We start from the raw sequence: 21325 nt of genomic DNA on the forward strand, positions 1-21325 counted from the left end.
GATTGTTTGTTGTCTGATGGTCGATTTTTCGAGAAACTTAAATTGAAGTAATGAATAGAAGGAAAACTAAAAAAATTACTTTTATAACTTTTATCATCATAATGAGACTTTCATGACCTGTACCTGAAAAATAGTACTTTTTACTGTAAAACTTAAACATACTACTTTATAACTTTTTTATATAGTTGTTACTCTTATAATATCGTTTTATGAATACATGAAGATTATATAAAAAGTATATGTGCTGCAATTATTCCCATAGTAAATTTCGCGTTTAGGAATCTTACACGGAGGAAACTAACAAAAGACTGAGACAAATAGGGTGTCAAAAAGAAACATGCACAATGGAAGAAAGATGGAATACATACAGTGAAGTATTAAAGACAACAGCAACTGAAGTGTGTGGAATCAAAAAATATAATAAACAGTTGAAAAGGACAAGATGGTGGAATAAAGAAGAGAAGACAGAAATAAAAAAGAAGAAAATAGCATGGAAAAAATACATCGAAACGGGATTAGAAGAAGATAAAGAAAAATACTATAGGCAGAGACAATTGGCAGATAAGACAGTCACACAAGCAAAAGCAAAAACATGAAAAGAATTTGGAGAAGAACTTCAGGAAGAATATATAACAAATAATCGAAACTTTTTGACGACAATACGACACATAAGGCAGGGAAACCGAAAGGAAATAAACTCAGTAAGAGATACTTCAAACCAAATACAAATAAGCCCAGAACAAATAGCTAGGGTATGGAAAGAATATTATGAGAAAAAATTTGATACCGAAGTGATAAAGGAAGACAATATAATCAATGAAGGCGAAGAAAACACAGAGCCAGAGCAAATAAGTAGAGAAGAAGTAATAGAAGGATTATCAAATATAAAAATAGGCAAGGCAGGTGGAGATGATGAAATTAAACCGGAAATGGTAAAATACATGGGAGAAGAAGGAATAAACTGGCTATGGAAAATATATAAAGAGGCGTGGGAAAAACAAACAATCCCTAAAGACTGGCAGAACAATATCATCGTGCCAATATACAAAAAAGGAGAACATGTAAACTGCGACAACTATAGAGCAATGTGTCTGTCATCGGTATGCTTTAAAATATATACGAAAATAATAGAGAAGAGACTGAGACAAGAAGTAGAAATGGTATTGGGAGAAGAACAAACGGCATTTAGACCGGGAAGACAGACAAATGACAACATGTATATCATTAGAAACCTAATAGAAAGAAGCATAGATACGGGGGAAAAACTAGTATTAGCATTCATAGACCAAAGAGCAGCATTTGACACGATAGAAAGACATATTATAGGGAAATGATTGAGGAAAATAAACGTACCTAATGCATTGATAAAAGCTATAGAAAGTACTTACAAAGAGGTAAAAGGAAAGGTACAAATAACAGGGGAAAGATCGGAAGCATTTAATTGGAAGAGAGGTATTAAACAAGGAGATAGTTTCAGCCCTTTGCTATTCATAATAGTAATGAACGAATTGATAAGAAACACTAGAGTCAGAACTAATCAACTACAGACAATAATAGGTTACCGCAGTTTACAACCGGTAACAATAGAGTCCTTAATGTATGCAGACGAAGTACTAATAGCAGATTCCGAGAATAAAATGCAGAAATTAATGGATATATGGGTAGAACAAATAGAAGAACTTAAAATGGAGATAAACGAGGAAAAAAGTAAGATAATGATAATCAGCGGCAAAGGAGATAAGGAAGATAATCAAATAAAGATAAAATGTAAAAACTCAGAATTGGAAATAGTAACCACTTACGAATACCTGGGAAGTATAATAACTAATGACGGAAAAATAGACTGGGAAATAACAAATAGAGCAAAGAAATCAAACAAGTCATATTATGCGTTAGCCCCAATAATGGGAAAAAGAGAACTTGCACGAGAAACAAGAATAAAAATATATAACACAATAGTGATACCGACTGTGCTCTATGCAAGTGAAAACTGGACAATTCTGGAAAAACATAAGAGTAGGATAAACGCAATTGAGATGAGACATCTAAGAAGGATAGTTGGAAACACAAAATGGGATAGATTAAACAACGAGACTATTAGGAGAATGGCCAACCAGGAACCGATAATGAACAAAATAGCAAAGAGACAAATGAACTGGTATGGGCATCTGATGAGGATGCAATCCAATAGAATATCAAGAAAAATTTGTGAAGCAAAAAACATCGGAAAAAGAAAAAGAGGCAGACCAAGAAAAAAATGGATACAGCAAGTAGTAGAGGCGGATAAACTTAAACAAAAATCACTCGAGGAATTGAAAATAATGGCAGGAAACAGAAAAGAATGGAACAGGTGGGTAAATGGAAATTAAAATAGCTAGCCCAAATCCGACAACCTGATAGGGTAAAAGGAAGGGGAGAAAGAAAGAAAGAATTTAGGAATTCGGTTTTTGAAATAATAAAATTGCTTTGGTTTTAAATTCTTAATTTTCGGCTTATCATGGACGGATCATTATTAAAGAAATCATTCTTAAATTTTTTTGTTTAAATGTTGTAGTTTATCAAATGGTTAGTTTTAAATTTCTTATTATTTTTATTAATTTTTATTTTGCAAATAAAAATGACACATTTATAAAAAATACACAACATTCTTATTATTTATAAATAAAGATTTGATAATCTTTTGAAAAAAAAAGGACTATCTTGGGTTTAAAGCGTCTTAGCCAACAAGAAGAATACAAAAAAAAACTAACTTCCCAAATGTTATTGCGTCTGAGTTATTGTAATTGTATATGCTTAAAATCACACCACTTTTGCAAGCCTATTTTATAATATTTATAATCAACTTTTTAAGCCTTAAATGATTTAATCTCATAAAATAAGGCTTTTTCTTTAATTTGGTGATTTCAGAATTCTTGTAGACCCAATAGTTTAGTCATAATAACATTGCAAATAAAAGCTTTTTGGGATAAACAATTTCAATTTTGCAATAATTATTTTGTGATACTTCTTGAAATTTTTAAATCGGAATATATGTGACGTTGTCCTTATTCTCACGCGAAATTAAAGTTTATGTATATTTTTAGAAAAGTTATTAATAATTTTCAAAAAATCGACTTTTGAGGCTATTTTTGCAATAATTAACCAACAAATTAACAAAAACACCTCTACAAATCCTTATTTTACAGAATTTTCTCTGCATTTTCAGTACAATTATGTGACTTTTTCATATAATTTACCGGTCTATACCTTTATTATTTAAAATCAAATAGCTATCTAAGATTGCTATATATTGTATATATTGTTTTATATTTTAATATTTGCAGATTTTTGATATCATTGTCATGGAAAAATCATTAGTTGTCTGGTCTAAGATCATACAATGCCTGTTATCTTTGTTTAATTTTGTGTGTGGCGTTTCCCGAAAATCAAAAAAAGTTTATAAAAAAATACATACCTTAATAAAAACGAATCACATTAAACAATGTTGAGCACTGTTGAGAAGGCACACATTTTGTGAAATTATTCTAATAATTTTCTATATACCTAATTATGTTATTTTAAAAATAATATATTATTTGCAATTAATTTGTTAAAAAGACTTTGTAAATATATTTACGCAATTTCAGCTTTCACAAACCGCTAAAACTACCTCCTCAACCCACTCCGGGAATCAATTAACTCGAGAATCTGTGACACAAGGGCCTTATGTTCTCTGAATAGTTCTCGAACTGGTTTAAAACCAGCTTTTCTGTTAAACACTTAGCAAGTGGAATCACCTCTGCATTGGTGTAATCATTATAAAATATTTATATCTACTAAGACGAGAATCTGCAATTTTTTTTGTACAGGGTGATCTGCAAAGACCGAGATATTGCGGTATTGATAATTCCACATTCTCAGCTTATTTCGTACGCAATATTTTTATCATTCTCTCAGAATGATAAAAATATTGTTACGATAAGAACATTATGTTATATACTTTTAAAATACAATGTTTACTAAGCCTTAATTGCAGTGCTAATTATTTAAGTATTGCATGATTTGAAAGACGCATTACAAAAATAATATGCAATACGAACAAAGTTTAATAAAAATATTCATCATTGGAATTAGCGCAAGAAACACGTTATGAACAGAGAACTCATCAATTACAAAATAAATTTTTTTATTTTTTATTATTTGATATTACCACCCCTACTTCGAATTACACTTTTCAATCGATTTCGCATGGATCTGATGACTTCTTATAAATGCTTGAGGGATTGTTTTCCATTCATCGTTAAGCGCAGCTCTTAATTCAATTGTGCTAATTCAAGGCATCACTAATAAATCCCTCGTATGGAATCACATGTCCCTCTAGAATGCCTCTGATGTAACGATCCGCCGTTAAATCTTCTCCACGTCCTCCACCAGGCACGAAACGAACTCGGTTTTCCCATTCATGGAAATGCCTGCCCAAAACATACAAGAACCGCCTCTATATGAGAACATTGAGCAAATCACTCTTCTGGCCTTATATAGACTCGACGCCTCTTGTCGTTGTCATGTAGGCAGATCCTGCTTTCGTCTATCTTCTAAATATCTTCTTCAGTTTGGCTATGTATATCACAGAAACCTAAGAATTATTCATTAATTTTTATGTTACTAGGAACATCAGTAATTGGATCTTGTCGCCAAGTGCTCGGTCACAGTGATCAATGAGCACTCTTGGCGCGCATCGCCCCGAATTCCTTCCTTTTCCCATTTTCTCATTGGTATTTTGGTTTGGAATCTTGTAAAAAATATTATATATAAATATCATTTGATTTCCAAACCAAAGGAAGTTTAACTCGGTCTCTCCTAGAGCCCTAAACTCTAGGAAGCCGACTAGCGGGGCTCTGCTCCACCTACCTCAAACTCTGAGGCTTTGTCTTTGTCTCTTACGATTGAGTTTTATTTTATCCTTCAAAAGAAACAATTCAACGTCCCAACTAGAATAAGGGATAAGTACCTAGGGTGTTTCGCTCATCGAATTCATGAAGCCCTAAGCAGAGGGTATAGCAGAGTAGATAATTTCATAGGTCCACTCTTGCTACGACGACATGGCGCCCAACAAATGGATTGAAATCCGAACCTGCGACCCAGTTCCTGATCCACAGAAGGCAACACTCCATTGACTTCAACATGGGTTGAAGTCAAGTGAACAGTGGGGAGAGCCACGGAGTGTTAGAAAGCTATACTCTAACACTCCGCCATTGAGCTTTGCAGCAGTCCTGATGCCTTCAGTGTGCCAGGTGTCTCAGCGAGCCGGCCTTTTTCGACGCTGAAAGCCCCGGAAGCTACGAAGATCCTGGAGTAGCCACAGTCCCTGCCTGCCCTCCAGATATGTGGTCCGCGTCACCACGGAGGCCCGGGCAAACTCGCCTACGAGACCCCAGGATAAGCGGATGGAATCTTGATAGCAGAGAAGAAGACGAACCCGCTAGGGGGAATGGTACACCGACCGTGGATAGAGCATGCCGCAGAGGGAAATGCAGCAATATCCGGCTCCCAGGTTCAAGATAAGTGTTGTATGTGAGTTACGAACTTTTTGAATTTATTTTGGACATGTTTTTAATTACTGTATTCATTATTCTACATATTTTTCGCATTTCTTAAACTTTCACAGCCTTAGAGTCTCGAAAGGAGGGGGGATGTCGCCAAGTGCTCGGTCAGAGTGTCCCATGAGCACTCTTGGCGCCCATCCTTCCTTTTCCCATTTTCTCATTGGTCGTTTAGTTTGGAATCTTGTAAAATATTATGTATAAATATTAGTTGATTTCCAAACCAAAGGACAGTTTACCTCGGTACCTCATCGAATTCACGAAGCCCCTAAGCAGAGTGGATAATTTCATAGGTCCACTCTTGCTATGACGACAATTTCTTTCAAAAGAAAGTACCTAATTATGTATGATAATTGGTCTATTTTAGAAATGTCCTTTGTTGTATCTAATAATATAGAAAAAAAATAAGCTTTTTTTGAATATTAATTATAAGAGAATCTTTAATTGAATTTCCTAATAAAGCTAATAATACCAGCTTCACTAGGCTGCTGAACTAATTTACCAGTTGTCACAAAAAATGAAGAAATTTTTGGTAATTTTTATTTTTGTTCGCATTTTTGAGCACATAGCTTTCGCTTTTCTGAACCACTTTTATATTCCCTCTTAGAACTCATTCTGTCTCCTGCAGATATATTACAATAACAACGTTATTACATGTGTAAGTGTTATAATTTCCTTATCTTACCGTTTATCTATTGAGAGATTGTCCAGTGATAACACAAGTCATCAATAATTGATAAATAAGTGCGTACCAAATTGATGCAACTAAACCGTAAAACAACACAAATAACATAAAATGCAAACAACCAAACAATGTAAGGATATAATACAACTACCAAATATCGTATCGAAATACTAAACTTAAACAGAAAACGTATTTCTGGATCTAGAAAAATATTGTTCTAAAAATTCGCAAAATTGCAATTCTCAAGAAAGGATTAAGTTTATGTTTATGGCAGTAGCAGATATGAAATGATAATTGCCGAAATGCCGAATATGCCGAATATGCCTATTTAAAAATTTGCATTCTTAAATTTAAACTTACAGGTTTTATGTTATTTAATGTTTTTATGTTTATGTTTTTAAGATTTCCAGGCTCTGCTTAAAAAACGTTGCGTTTGCATGCGTAAAATAATATAAAAATAACACATTTTTACATATATTAGACGATAAGATGGGGCCCCTGATATATTGGGGTCCTCCCGCAATCTTCATGCCGCGTGGACCTCTGTTATGCCTCTGCATATCACACTACCTAAACAACAATTTCACAAAAATTATTGTTATATTAAGGCTTGTTAAATTAAGGGTCAATCAAATTAGTTTAGTAGTTTTCAACAAATTATCTGGTACTCGTTTGATTAAATTAAAAAATTAACGAAAAACTTTAAACCGATGTAAATTTTAACTAGCTCTCTAGAAGTAATATCCATGTTGATATCAAAAGTGATGCTATGTATAAACACTTAGAATGTATACTTATTTCTGAATGATTTATAATGGAAAAAATCTTATTGAATTTATCTTATCCAGAAACTTAATTAAGATTTTCCCTGTAGCATTATTTATTTGTGAACAGGTATAGTAAACCTTTGCATATACTGTAACTTTAGTAAATAAACCTGTACCGGTGTGAATGACCTAACCAATGAACACACATAAATCTAATAAAAAAGGCTAGTGAATATCTTAAAATAGGAAAAATGCAGGCAGTTAAAATTTCTCTAGTTCTCAGAATATCAACACCTATACATTCCATTCTATTTTTAGCTTTTTGTATAAATATTACCTACAATCTCGATCTTTCTAATTCGTTCGATGGAATGAATCATTTTCTTGATTGTAATTTAAAATGTTGACACTGACCTAGACACTCTGGCGCTGAATAATCGTTGAGAAATTTTTCGATTGCTCAATATACATATATACGCTTTTATAATTGTAATACATACATATATATATATATATATATATATATATATATATATATATATATATATATATATATATATATATATATATATATATATATATATATATATATAAGAAGGGATTAATGAGTATGTAGCTGAATTAACCCTCCGTTCATCGGGTGTGGTCTGTGAGTCTACGACAAAATAAAATTTAATTTTTTTAAATTTTTACCTTTTTAGTACCTTCCTAGAAACTAAGTATCATTCGTTTTTTTTTGTACAAAACTGTTTTTGAAATTTCTAAATAGCTGCTGCATGGCCGTTTTTCATGACAGACCCCACCCGATCAAATTTATAACAATATTTGCACTGCTTCTTAGTTGTATTTTTCTTGCAATCTTGTTTCACTTGGCCAGAAATAACGCAAATTAAAAATAGGCAGGTATATTCTTCAGTTTTGGCATTTAGCAACGATATGCCAAAGCATATATACCGAAGAAAGGAAAAAATGTGATTGCTCTTTCCACTGTGCACAGAGATGATCGGATTGATGAAGATACTAGTGATAAAAAAAACCAGAAATAATTACTGTTTATAATTCCACAAAGAGTGGAGTAGATGTTGTAGACAGAATGATCACATCATATAATGTTTCCAGAAATACGAAACGTTGACCAATGTTAGTAGTTTATAATCTCCTTAACCTCGCAGCAATTAATGCATTTGTAATTTACAAAGGCAACAACCCAGATGGAGAATTTTCCAAAACGCGATGATTATTCCAAAAAAACCTAGGTATGGAATTGGTACAGGAGAGTATACGATGGAGAACAGTTGACACGCATTTGACAAAAGCTGTGCGTGCTTCGGCCTTGAGACTCTCAGGGATTAAGGTCGACGTTGACCAGAGCCCCAGCCAGGTAAGAGAGGAAATTGTAAATATTGCAAAAGACGCAAAACTCGCTTTTTTCCAAAATTTGCAAATCCTGGCTATGTATGGACCACATAATGGCATGCTGCAAAGATTGCTTAGAAAATTTGACCACTAAAGTTTGACCACTGTAGTTGGTTTTACTACTAATTTTATCACTAATTAAAGTTTTAAATGTTTTTTTTGTTTTTTTTTTTATTATTTAGTCGCTGTTTACAAATTTGAAAAAATATGCGTTGAAATTGTAATAATTTTTAAAGTTTATCTAATACAACTTAAAAAAATTTTGGAATTGTTTCTGTAATAAACATTATATAGTAAATGATTTGTTTCAAACACGTTGATGCGAAATTATTAATAAAATGTACGCTGTTGCTCGGGAGGCGGTATTTCATTTTGGTCCTCACAGACCACACCCGACCGAAATTGTTTCAGAATGGTCACCCGATGAACGGAGGGTTAATAAAGCCAAGAGTACTATGTTTTGCAATAATCAAATATATTTCGGTGTGCTTTATACTCAGTGATAGAAATTTAAGATTGCGGTCATTAGATTTACATGGTATGTCAAAAATCCTCGAAAAAAAAAAACAAACATAGCACCATGTTTAGCAGAGTTACAATTTCTTTTTTAAAAAATATATTATTATATAACAAACTTTGAATACTTCAGAATTTGCATTGATAAATAATCGAAATGAATAATTATGATACCTAACTTATTTGGTTATACTAAACACTAGACACTTGTATCATATGTATCAAAAAAGACAAGTTGTATTGTTGTCTAGTTATGACAAAGTTCATTTGTATCGTCTGCAGCGATAAGAAACCGGAGATAATACAATTTTACAACGAAACCAATTTAGGTTTGGACGTTGTGGACAAATTATGTGCCAATTATGATACAGCTCGATCTACAAGAAGATGGCAAACATCATACTCCAGTCGTCAGAGACAAAACAATCATACAAACGAGCTGAATTTTGCCGAATATGTCAATTTTAGGACGCTTAAAATGATGCAAAAATGTTCTTAGTGGAATTTCCATTGTTGGAGACTAGTCTTCAAAACCTATAACATGAATGTTCAATTTTGATTTTTAGGAAGAAATATGAGGCATTAGGATCATGATAAAAAACGCAGAATTTAAACTTTTACATTACAAATGATCGCACGTAACTGGAAATACTTCCAAGAAGACAGTGTTGGGTGTAATTTGTAGTAGAAGTTAATTAAAAAAGAGAAGTTTTAAATGTTTTAGATAGTTTGTAATGTGAAAGTTTAAATTCAGCGTTTCTTAAGCATATTTCAAAACTCAAAACTAAAATTTCATGCCATATGTTTTGAATATTAGGTTTTAGTTATGGAAACTTCATAGTGGCCGGTTAAGAAAAGGGAAACATTGTATTGATCTCATGAGAATCATAAGAATGGCAAAAATCGCGCCACGTTTATTTATCACCTTTATAAAAATTGAGTTGAATTGTCGGGAAAATACAAAAATTGCATATGAAAGCTGCTCTCTTTACCATTAAAACGCATCTTGATTTTTGTCGATAGGGCATTTGGATCAAAACATATTAAATTTTTACCGTCCAGCTAATACAAATTTTATTCAGCATTGATTTCGCTCGCGTAACACATTCAAAATCGCCGATCACTTCAATCGTTGTTTCTGAGAGAACGGTTTATTCTACAAAAATGTTAAGAAACGTTTTTGTTCAAAATTATCTTTACATACATTTTTTATGTGAAACATTTTTTTATATCAATATTAATAATATATAGACTAAGTCTGTAAATAAATATAATACCCATATCTATGTAATTTTTGTCACATATTAAATATATTTTTATTAGTTCCACAAATAGTTGTTTTTTTTTTGTTTTTCTCCATATATGAAGAATATTACGCATTTCGGGCATGATTTGCGGGTAATAAAGGGTTAACTGAAACCACTTTTATATGTCATAAGCAAAGTCTGGGGTTCCTTTGATTATAAAAAATCTGATGGGAATATTTTTCTCAACAAAGTCGAGGTTTTTGCCATATGTAAATATTTATAAAAATGATTTTTTTTCCAAATTTTTATCAATTAGATGTACCTACTCGCTAGGGCCATCTTCTGGTTACCTGCGTAAGAATAAGTGAACCCTAAAGTTCTTAGAACTATCTTCGAAGATAACTACACTTTTATTTTACTCACTACTACCAAAATACTGATTTTAAGATATAAATAATAATCAAAGAATATAAATAATATTCTTTGATATAATTTTTAGTATAATCCTTAATAGAAAATTATTGGCAAGTAAAAAATACATCAAAAACAATTTAAAATAGTGCGTATAGACGAGCTTTAAGATAAATTATGTAGTATACTTCATTCACAATTATAAGAACTGACTTATGCAGAATAAAAGTATCCCGCTGATAAAGTCGAAGCCATTTGCCTCTTCAGGTAAATAGTAAAAAGGGCCGGCTTAACGAATTTTATATTTTATTTGTCATTTACATTACATATTTAATTTAAATAAATATCTAGATAATTAAGGGAAAAAATACATAAACTGATGGAGTATTAGAATTAACTAATTATTATATTTTCTGTCTCGATTCTTTATTAAATATATCCAAATTTTGAAAGTCATAAACAATTTTGGTTTTGTTAAAAACATTGCAAGTGAAATAATAAAAGGTGAAGTGAAAATTAAAATGAATTAATGTAGATATATACATATAGCTAAATATGATTATATTTTATACTTCATGTAAGGAAAGAAGTGTTTTAATTGTTAGTAAGGTATAAAGTATGTCTGAAAAAGTTGGCAACAAACGGGAAATTTCTTTATTATTAATTTCACGAAAAAAACTATTCTTCATAAACATTTCTGCATTTCATAGAAATCAATAATCAATAATCAAATTTATAAAAGTTTAAGTGGTATACACCGAAAATCAAAAATATTGATTTATGCTTAAAAGTGGAGTGCTTTTAAATTTAGGTGCAGCATAAAATGTTATTTTAATTTGGTTGTAGGCTTTAAAAATTATTTTTAAATTTAGATTCATGGCCTTTTAATGATGTATCAGTAGGTGCATTAATTTTTAATTTTATTTCTAATTTACCTTATTCAATATACAAAATCAACAAATGCAAAAGTATTTTTTTATTTACTTTTTACTTTAAATGTATTATTTAATTATTAGAAGGAAATGAATCTAAACTTGGACATAATTTTTAATAGCTACAAACATTTTAAAATTACATTTTCTTGCATATCTAAATTTAAAATCACTTTCCTCTTCAGTATTAATTAATAATTTTGATTTTTCCTATCTACCACTTAATATTTTATAAGATTATCTGTTAATGATTTCTATGTGATGCATAACCTTTAATGAAGAATAATTTTTTTTCGTAAAATTATTAATAAAGAATATTTCCCATTTTTTGCCAACTTTTTCAGATATGAAACGGAAAACTTAAACATAACAAGTCAACATGAATAAATATGAACCTTTAAAACGAGTAAATCGGTACTCACCGAAGGGACCGCAGACGTTAAGATACAATTGGTGTCTCTTTGTAAAGACAATGAAGTCGACTTTACTAAAGCAATAAGACATTTACTTAACACAGACACTACACAGTACTCCCCTGAGTTAGTGATAAGTTATAGTCTAAAAAAATCATTATGAAATTGACTGGCCAGTGTGAAAACTAGTGCCAATAAAACACAAAACACACACAAAACATTTTCTTCGTTGAGACTTAAAATAATGACTAATAACAGTAATTATGGGAAATTTGTAGGTTTATAAAAAGAGTTTTTGACGTGACATCGTCTTAAATTAGGTTGTGGCTCGGAGTCACTCATGAAAAAGTGTAACGCCCGCTCACGTCTGTTACGATGAGTCACCGAACGAGAGAGAGGCCCGCCGGACCGGCGAATGCCTTGCGTCTCTCTCCCACTCAAACATGATCGGTCCGCTGCGCGCGCAGCACTAGAGAATTAGGCGCGTTGAATCGGTGCGTGCTTGTGTCTCTGTCTTTCTCGAGCGTTCTTGGCGTTGGAAAACCGAGAAAGCGTCATAATACAAGTTCACACGTGTGGTTAAAGTATCGTCAGCTGTGTCTGTAGTGAAATTGAGAAGAAACAGCGCGTTTCAACTGCAAACAACTATTGTGCAATTTAATAATATTCATATCAATAAATATTCTACCGAGAAAAAGACGTTGTCACGTAAAATCTTCGCCCGTAAAACCGACTTTACAGGCAACCGATTTTTTTTGACATTATGCTTCAATGATAATATTTGATCTGATTATATATACCTATATACAGTTGTGCTATGCTTGGCTATTATGCCGGTCCTGGCAGCTTTGGTAGCTGTGATAATTATACAACAATAGAGTATTTACAAGGGATTATTCAGTTTTACAGCTGTTATTAAAATAACTTTTATAATGAGACACTAAATTTCTGGATACAGTATATATGACATAAAACTTGCATAAGATTTGTTTTGACGCAGTTTTGTTACGACCAAATCGTGAATGTAGGTAGTGAAGAGAACATATTATTATGTAAATTTGCATGTGACATTCGTGAATACAACCTTTAAAAAATAATTGAAATACAATTTTTATTCATAACTATTTATTATTTACTATATATACACATCACTTAATTTAATCTAAAATTATAGCTGGAGCTTCTTTGCCTTTACTTTGTCTTTCAGTTGTGAAACAAAAAAGTGAAATTGTTATAAACTTATTAGACCAGTGCCCATCCAGTTTTAAAATGATAAAAAATTAACCATCAGAATATGGAGGCTCTAAAACGTGAGTAAATATAATGTTAAATATAATACTATTAATAATAATAATAATAATAAGAAAGATGTTTCCCGATCCTGAGAGTTTTCTACTTGCCATTCAGGATCAGGTTATACCAACTAAAAATTACCTGAAATATATTGTTAAAGATCCTCAAGTCCAAAATGACAAATGCCGATATGGATGCCAAGCCCAAGAAACCATCCAACATCTTACCGGGGGCTGCCAGGCGTTTGTCGGAACTGATTATAAAGAACGCCATGACTCAGTAGGAAAGATTATCCACCAAGAACTAGCTGACAAACTGGGACTTCTCCAAACCGACCATCTTCCTTATTATCAATATGTTCCTGACAGAATGCTTGAAAATGACAACTACAAGCTGTACTGGGACCGCACTGTGCTTACAGACGAACCAGTGATACATAATAGACCGGATCTCATACTAGTTAATAAACTTACCAGGCAAACAACACTTATTGATATGGCGATACCTAACACCAATAATTTGCGTGTTAAATACAACGAAAAGATCGCCAAGTATAGAGATCTAGAAATACAAATCAGGAGACAATGGAGAATGGAAAGTACCCAGACAGTACCTATTATTCTATCTACTACTGGTGTTATTCACAAAAACCTCCTAGCGAACATCAAACAGCTAGGTCTAAATGAACATCTTTATAATGCCATACAGAAAGCTGTACTCCTCGCGACGTCCAGATGTGTACGAAAATTTTTGCGAGATACTCCAGCAAACCAAGTCACCTAGGGCTCGATGACACGGAAAGAGTCCCACCAGAGCTCAATCCTTTTGATACCGTAGGTATTTGGGATGAGTGAATTTTCCCCTTAGAGGGAGTGTGAGCCGTATGGCTCAATCTGCATAATAATAATTTATTCATCCTGAAAGATCATTTACATGATATAGGATAAGTCGAATAAAAAATATAAAATACTTATAAAACATCACAATTTTAGAATTACAAGATAAGAAGTACATAGGATTAATTATTTACATCACCCAGATATTCACTTAAACTGTAGAAACAATTTTGCAATAGAAAAGATTGTAATTTACCTCGAAATTTATTTAAATTCGTTTCAGATTTAATACTGTTGGGAAGATGATTGAAAAGTCTTATACCCATATAATACTGGGATTTTTCAAATCGTGCTGTATTATGTTTTGGTACTCTGATGAAGTCATTTTACCTAGTTGAGTACTGGTGATAAACAGTTTCAATGAAAAGAAGTTATATTGGCCTTTATAGGTAGAGTACATTTAAAAATATATATAGAAGGTACTGTTAAAATGTTGTATTTTTCAAAATATTGTCGACATGAATGCCTATTATGGTAAATTAAAAATTAATCGAATTATCCTTTTCTGAGAGACAAACACTCTTGCAGCATTCACAGCACTACCCCAAAAATTTATATTGGGGGCCAAGTGAGAATAAACAATTGCATAATAAACATTCAATAACTGTTCGTTTTTAAGGAAACTTTTTAATTGCAATATTGCGTGATAACTACTATTTATTCTTTTGCAAACATGATTAATTTGAGATTCACAGCTCATGTTACTATCAAGATACAAACCTAAACGTTTGGTGGAAGTTGTAGAATGAACCAGGCTATCATTTACTTTTATAGAAAACTGGTAACTTGAATTTGATCTATAGTAGAATTACATGCTTATGGCTTTTTTAGCATTAACAATCAAAGCATTTTTTTTACACCAATCTGTAAAATCTTCTGATTACATTCAGTTGAACAGTTAATTCCTCGGCACTTGAAGCAGATGTAGCAGTAGTTGTGTCATCTGCATACATAAATATGTTATTTGAACTGACATATCTGGGCATATCATTAATATAGCATAGGAATATTAATGGCCCCAATATTGAACCCTGAGGAACCTTAATATCAATATCACCATAATCTGATCGTGAGTCACTAAGTTTAACGAGGATCTTCCTAGAATGTAAATAAGATGTCAGTCATAATGAGAACTGACCCGTAAAACCAATATTTTTTAACTTCTCTATAGCAACACTTACGTTTATGGTATCAAAAGCTTTTGAGAGATCAAAGAAAAGTGCCCCCACAAAATCTCCCCGATCCAGTGCGATGTGAATGAAACTAAGCAATTCAGTGGTAGCACTCTCTGTTGATCTTCCAGGTAGAAATCCGTGTTGGTTGGAACATAATATATTGTATTTACTAAGGAAACTATACATTCTTTTGTATACACATTTCTCATAAATTTTGCCCAAAATAGTAGGGACTGTAACTGGCCTGTAATTATCTAAAACTGAATTATCTCCACTCTTAAATATTGGAGTAACTCCTACCTTCAAGCAATGTGGAAAAACCCCCTGTTCTACTGATATATTTATTAAGTTTGCAAGGGGTTGCGCTATATATTCACTAATACACTCTATTAATTTAGTTGATATGCAATCAATACCTACTGAGGTAACATTTTTCAAGGAGCCAATAACCTCTCTAACATCATACTCATCTACAGGAAAAAAATAAAAGGATTTATCTACATATTGTGGGGTATAATGATGAAAATTGGTATTTTTAAAAATATTTATGATTTTATTTTTAGGACAAGTAGTAAAATGCTCTACAAAAGCGTTTGCCATCTCATATTTATTAGTAATAATTTTATCAGCAAGTTGGATTTTATCACAATTATTATGTTTTACCGTCTAAGGTTTTCATTTTCCACCACCCGAGTTCCGAGGGAAGTCATATTGGAGGTGGTTTTTGGGAGTAAAAAACAGTTTTTTATGTATAACGTCGTATAAAAACGTGGTAGAGAATACCGAGGGACAAAAATTAAAACAAAAGTAAAAATTATAAACATATATTAAGAAAATAATTTAGATAAGATAAAGAAATAATTATATAATAACATATAACATATTTATATTTGTATAATAATAAATAATATATAATATATTTATTGATTGATGGCAGTGCACCAAATTAAATATTTACAAACAAATGTTAAACAAATATTTTACTATATACAAAAAATAATAAACCTTTCTAAAAAGTCAGTATAAAGGTTATCACTACATTTTGAGGTATACTTTTTTAATCTCAAATCGGTATAAATAACAAATGTAAAGAAAAGTCCTTTATTTTTATTAATGTTACTTATGACTTTTATATCAAAAATTGTTGTCAAAATGCAATTTGTGATGTATTTTCAAAAGGTATTTCAAAATCTGAAATAACTCAAATAAATAGTTTACGGATAGACGGATATTGAAGATATTCTGGATGGCAAGGAAAACTAACGAGCAAGTACTAAAAAGGGGTCACGAAAAATAGAGAATTATTTAAGACTATTGAGGAAGATATTGAGGAGGAATCGATAAAGGCAAAATAGTAGGTCGAGGACAGTCGTAAAGCAAGAAAACAGGTTTTTTGGCTAGAAAACATTCGCGAATGCACTTAAATACCAAATGCAATACAATTATGTCGAGTAGCAGTAGATCGAGGATCCTTCGCAATGGTGATCGACAACGTCGGATATTTCTGACATGTCACGTGACGACGAAACGACCACTAGCTACCAGAAGTCTTCCAAAGAAGAAAAAAACCTCATCTTCATAGAGCAAATAAGTAAAATAATAAAGTTTTTTGAAGAGACACTGTATCAGGAACAACATCTTCACCTATGAATAATAGGAAACCTTCCCATCTAATGAAGATTTTAAAAATAACTCAGTTTATTTACTTTGCCCGATATTGTTGATTTCAAAATAAATTTATAAATAATGATTCATTTAAGAGTGGGAAATTTTTTCCAAATACCAAGCACGACTAAGTTGATTATACCAAGCAGTAAAATTACTTTAATATTCAAAACAAATCATTTGCAATATTCTACCAGTAAGTCGTTTTCTTATCTATGGAAATTTCCACCATGAAAACGACAAATGAAATATTTTTATTACAGAAAATATTTTTTAGCGTTTACAAAACCGGCTATTTTTATTTAATACACTAGAAAAGATAGAGACTAGAAAAAATAATGTAGACTATGGGAAAACGAAATTTACGAATTAGGTTATCTACTTGCACCTTTATTTAATTCTCAGTTATTTATCTAAAACTCTAGTATCTATGGTAATTTGTGATTTTTATAGACTAGCCAATCCGATGATGCAATAAAATTATACCAAATATTCTGGGTCGTAAAAAATTTTGATATACCAAAGAATATCGTACCAGTAGTCAAAATAACATTAGAAAGGCATTCGCAAACAACCAGATTGCCATTGCTGCACAAGAGGCAAGCACAAGGTATTGAAACTACCAATAAGAGACATATTGACTGTAACGGAAAAAAATCTTAGGTTCAAATAAATTTAAAGAAATTTAACTTAGAAGACTAATTAGTAATAAATTAAAAACTCAGATGCAAAACGATAGACATATAAGTGTTTCAAGAACACAATGATCAACTTACCATCGAACTAGCTGGATTTAGACCAGGAAGATCTACAAACGACAACATTACAGATACTATTCACGAAAGCTTTTAAAAATATTCGAAAATGTATGACAATTTACTTTGAGGTAACTAAAGCCTTTGATGCAGTATGGAAACTCCTTATATTGAATATTTTAAAAAGTTGGGATATCAAGAAAATATTTTGGCCTCCATAAAGTTTTTAAACATATAAAGATAGCATAGCTATGGTAAGATGTAAAGGAAAACTATCGCAACCTATCAAATATGAAGATTCGCTGAGCCCATTAATATTTAATCTGATAATGGATGAAATCATAAAAAAAGAAGAGGATATAGAATGGGAGAAAAGGAAATAAGGATAATATGCTACGCCGACGACGCCATAATAACAGCCGAAAATGAAGATGACCTACAAAGATTAATTAAAGAATTCGAAGATACGGCGCTCATATACAACATGGAGATCTCAACAGGGAAAACTAAAACGATAGTAATATCAGCGGAACCGACACGATGTAAACTAGTCGTACATAACAAAATAATAGAACAAGTGATGGAAACTGAATACTTGGAAATACAACTGTCAAGCTACGGAAAAGTGGAAGAAGAAGTACAAAAACAAGTGAACATGGCAAACAGAGCAGCAGGATGTCTCAACAACACAATCTGAAGAAACAAATACCTTACAACGGAAACGAAAACCAGGTTATATAAATCAACAATAAGACCGATAATGACCTACACAGCGGACACAAGAGCAGATACGGCGAAACCACAAAGACTACTGGAAACAACAGAAATGAAAGTCTTACGAAAAATAACAAACCAAACTCTAAAGGCCATGATCGACAGGCGAGTAAAACTGCGGTTTTGTGGCTCGTCGGTAAAGCTCGTCAGTGTATCATTGCAATACCGCGGTTTTATATACCTATGAGCCTGGCTTGCGGCTCGTCAGATTGTTTTATTTTTTACTTGGCTCGTCATTTAAAACCGCGCGTGTATCACTACTGGCGAGCAAAACCGGCAGTTTTCAAAGACCGTTGAAGTGAAAAGATCAGTTTTTAAACATGGATATGCGAAATCTCAGCTACGACTTTTTATTAAAATTTATATATTGTTTACGAGACTGTGTTGGTTTATGGAAATGTACATCTCCAGAATACAAAAACAAAACAACTCGACTTACCGCATATGTTAAACTTTTAAATACCCAACGTCTAGGGCGTCTCCGCTTTTTTTTGTAATTTCGTAGTATGCTATAGCGAAGTAACATAAAACTTCACTTTCAGTTGAACACGACTTGTTAGCTGTGGACGGTGGACAATGACTGTTTTGCTCGCTAGTCGATCAGCACCAACGAGCCGCGAGTAAAATCGTCGTTCTTAAAACCGCGGTATTATGGCTCGCACGTCGATCACCCACTAAAGAGACAGAGTAAGAAGTGAGGAAATACGAGCGAGATGTGGTATAGAGGAAATAAACGCGTGGACCAAAAGAAGAAAAGTGGAATGGAATCAACACATCGAAAGAATGACAGAAAATAGAATAGTACGAATAGCAAAAGACAAATCGCCACATGGAAGAAGATCATTGGGACGACCGAGGAAAAGATGGTCAGACAACATTAATTGAGGCTAAAAACCGAAGTAAAACAGGCATTAAGCCTATTTATAAAGTAGGAAGAAGAAGAAGATAAAGTTTTTCACTCAAAGAACATTTCAAGTCCGAGTGAGTGGTACAATATCCTATCATAAAGAACAATAAAATGGAATCCTACAAGGATCAATTATCAGTCCTATTTTATTCTTAATAGCAATAAACGATACAATAAAAATTATTGCGAAACGTTCAGGCAAGACTATAAATATGCTGATGACCTGATTATTTACATCAATGGCCAGAACGTTAATTGTATGGCGTCAATATTACAAGAACACTTAAATAAACTAGTAAATGTCATTTTTTCACAAAATTTACAACCAAATTCAGCATAAATTTTAAACAACCCACCAACAACAATATATTATGTTCCTAACCAAGTACTATCACAATCTCCCTCAAACTGTCAATCATCATCATCATCATCCAGCCCCATTTTCACATCCATTGTTGGACATAGGCCTCCTCCAAACGTCTCCAGTTCTCTCTATCTCTAGCTGCTGCAATCCAGTTTGTTTCTATTCTCCTTAGGTCGTCGGTCCATCGGGTGGGTGGTCTGTCTCGACTTCGCTTGTAGGCTCTTGGTCTCCACTCCAATAATCTCTTCGTCCATCTTCCGTCTTCCATTCTAGCAACATGTCCAGCCCACCTCCACTTTTGTTTATTGATTCGCAGTATAATATCGTCTACGCCAGTTCGTCGGCGTATCTTCTCATTTCTCACGCGATCTTTCAAGGTCAGGCCCAGCATTGATCTCTCCATTCGCCTTTGTGTTACCCTCAGTTTTTCGGCAGTAGCTTTCGTTAAAGTTAGGGTCTCTGCTCCGTAGGTCAAGACTGGTAAGATGCATTGGTTAAATGCCTTCCTTTTCAGGTGAATTGGGGTATTTGTTTTAAAAATGTCCCTCATCCTTCCATATGCCGCCCATCCCAACGTGATTCGTCTATTTAGCTCGCAGGTTTGGTTGTCTCTGGTTATTCTGATTTTATGACCCAAGTATGTGTATTTATCGATTAATTCTACCTTGTTGTTATTGATCTGTATCTCTTCGCTGGGAACCATATTGGTAATCATTTTGGTTTTCTCGAAATTTATCTCCAGTCCAGTTTCTTGTAGTATGTCATTCAGTTCTTGGAGCATGTCTTTGATCTCTCCCAGATTATCTGACAGAAGCACGATATCGTCCGCAAAACGTAGATGGTTTAATCTTTCTCCATCGATGGATATTCCTTTCTGTTGCCATGTTAGTCTTTTAAATGCATACTCAAGAACGGTAATGAACAGCTTTGGTGACATGGTATCACCTTGCCTGACTCCCCTTTTTATCTTTATTTTATTAGTTGCTGAATGTAGACTTATGGTTGTTGTGGCATTTTCATATATATTTTTAACTATATTACAATATCTGTGGTCGACCCTGCAATCTTGTAGTGCTCTTAAGATGGACGGTAATTCCACTGTATCAAACGCCTTTTTAAAGTCTACAAATATCAATGCCAAGGGACGGTTATATTCGTTAGTTCTTTCTATCAGGGTTTTTAAGCAATACAGGTGATCGTTTGTGCCGTAATTATGGCGGAAACCGGCTTGTTCCCTAGGTTGGTAAAAATCCAGCTTTGTCTCTAATCTTTTCGTTATTATTCGGGTGTATAATTTATAAAGATGGTTAAGGAGACTGATTGGTCTGTATCTTTCCAGGTCTGCTATATCTCCCTTCTTGTGTAAGATTACAGTTATTGAATTATTCCACTTTGTTGGGATATTTTGATTCCATAGGCATAGATTAAAGAGCTTTTGAATTTTAGTTATCAGTACTGAGCCTCCTATCTTTATCGCTTCCGTGACGACACCGTCCTCCCCCGGAGCTTTGTTATTCTTCATCTTTT

The 21325-nt window shown here is 32.8% G+C and overlaps 2 protein-coding genes across 3 annotated transcripts in view; both read right to left on the reverse strand.

Moving 5' to 3' along the window:
- Window positions 1-3693, reverse strand: part of LOC140444899 (facilitated trehalose transporter Tret1-like) — a 52143-nt gene extending 48450 nt beyond the window's left edge. The window contains exon 1 of the mRNA XM_072536586.1: window positions 3455-3693. The gene's annotated coding sequence lies outside the window, so the exon portion shown is untranslated. The remainder of the gene's footprint in view (window positions 1-3454) is intronic.
- The window catches only part of rk (G-protein coupled receptor rickets), an 896029-nt gene that overhangs the window by 116454 nt on the left and 758250 nt on the right, over window positions 1-21325 (reverse strand). The window lies entirely within an intron of this gene.

Source organism: Diabrotica undecimpunctata, chromosome 1, assembly GCF_040954645.1.
Source record: "Diabrotica undecimpunctata isolate CICGRU chromosome 1, icDiaUnde3, whole genome shotgun sequence".
Classification (NCBI taxonomy): Eukaryota; Metazoa; Arthropoda; class Insecta; order Coleoptera; family Chrysomelidae; genus Diabrotica; species Diabrotica undecimpunctata.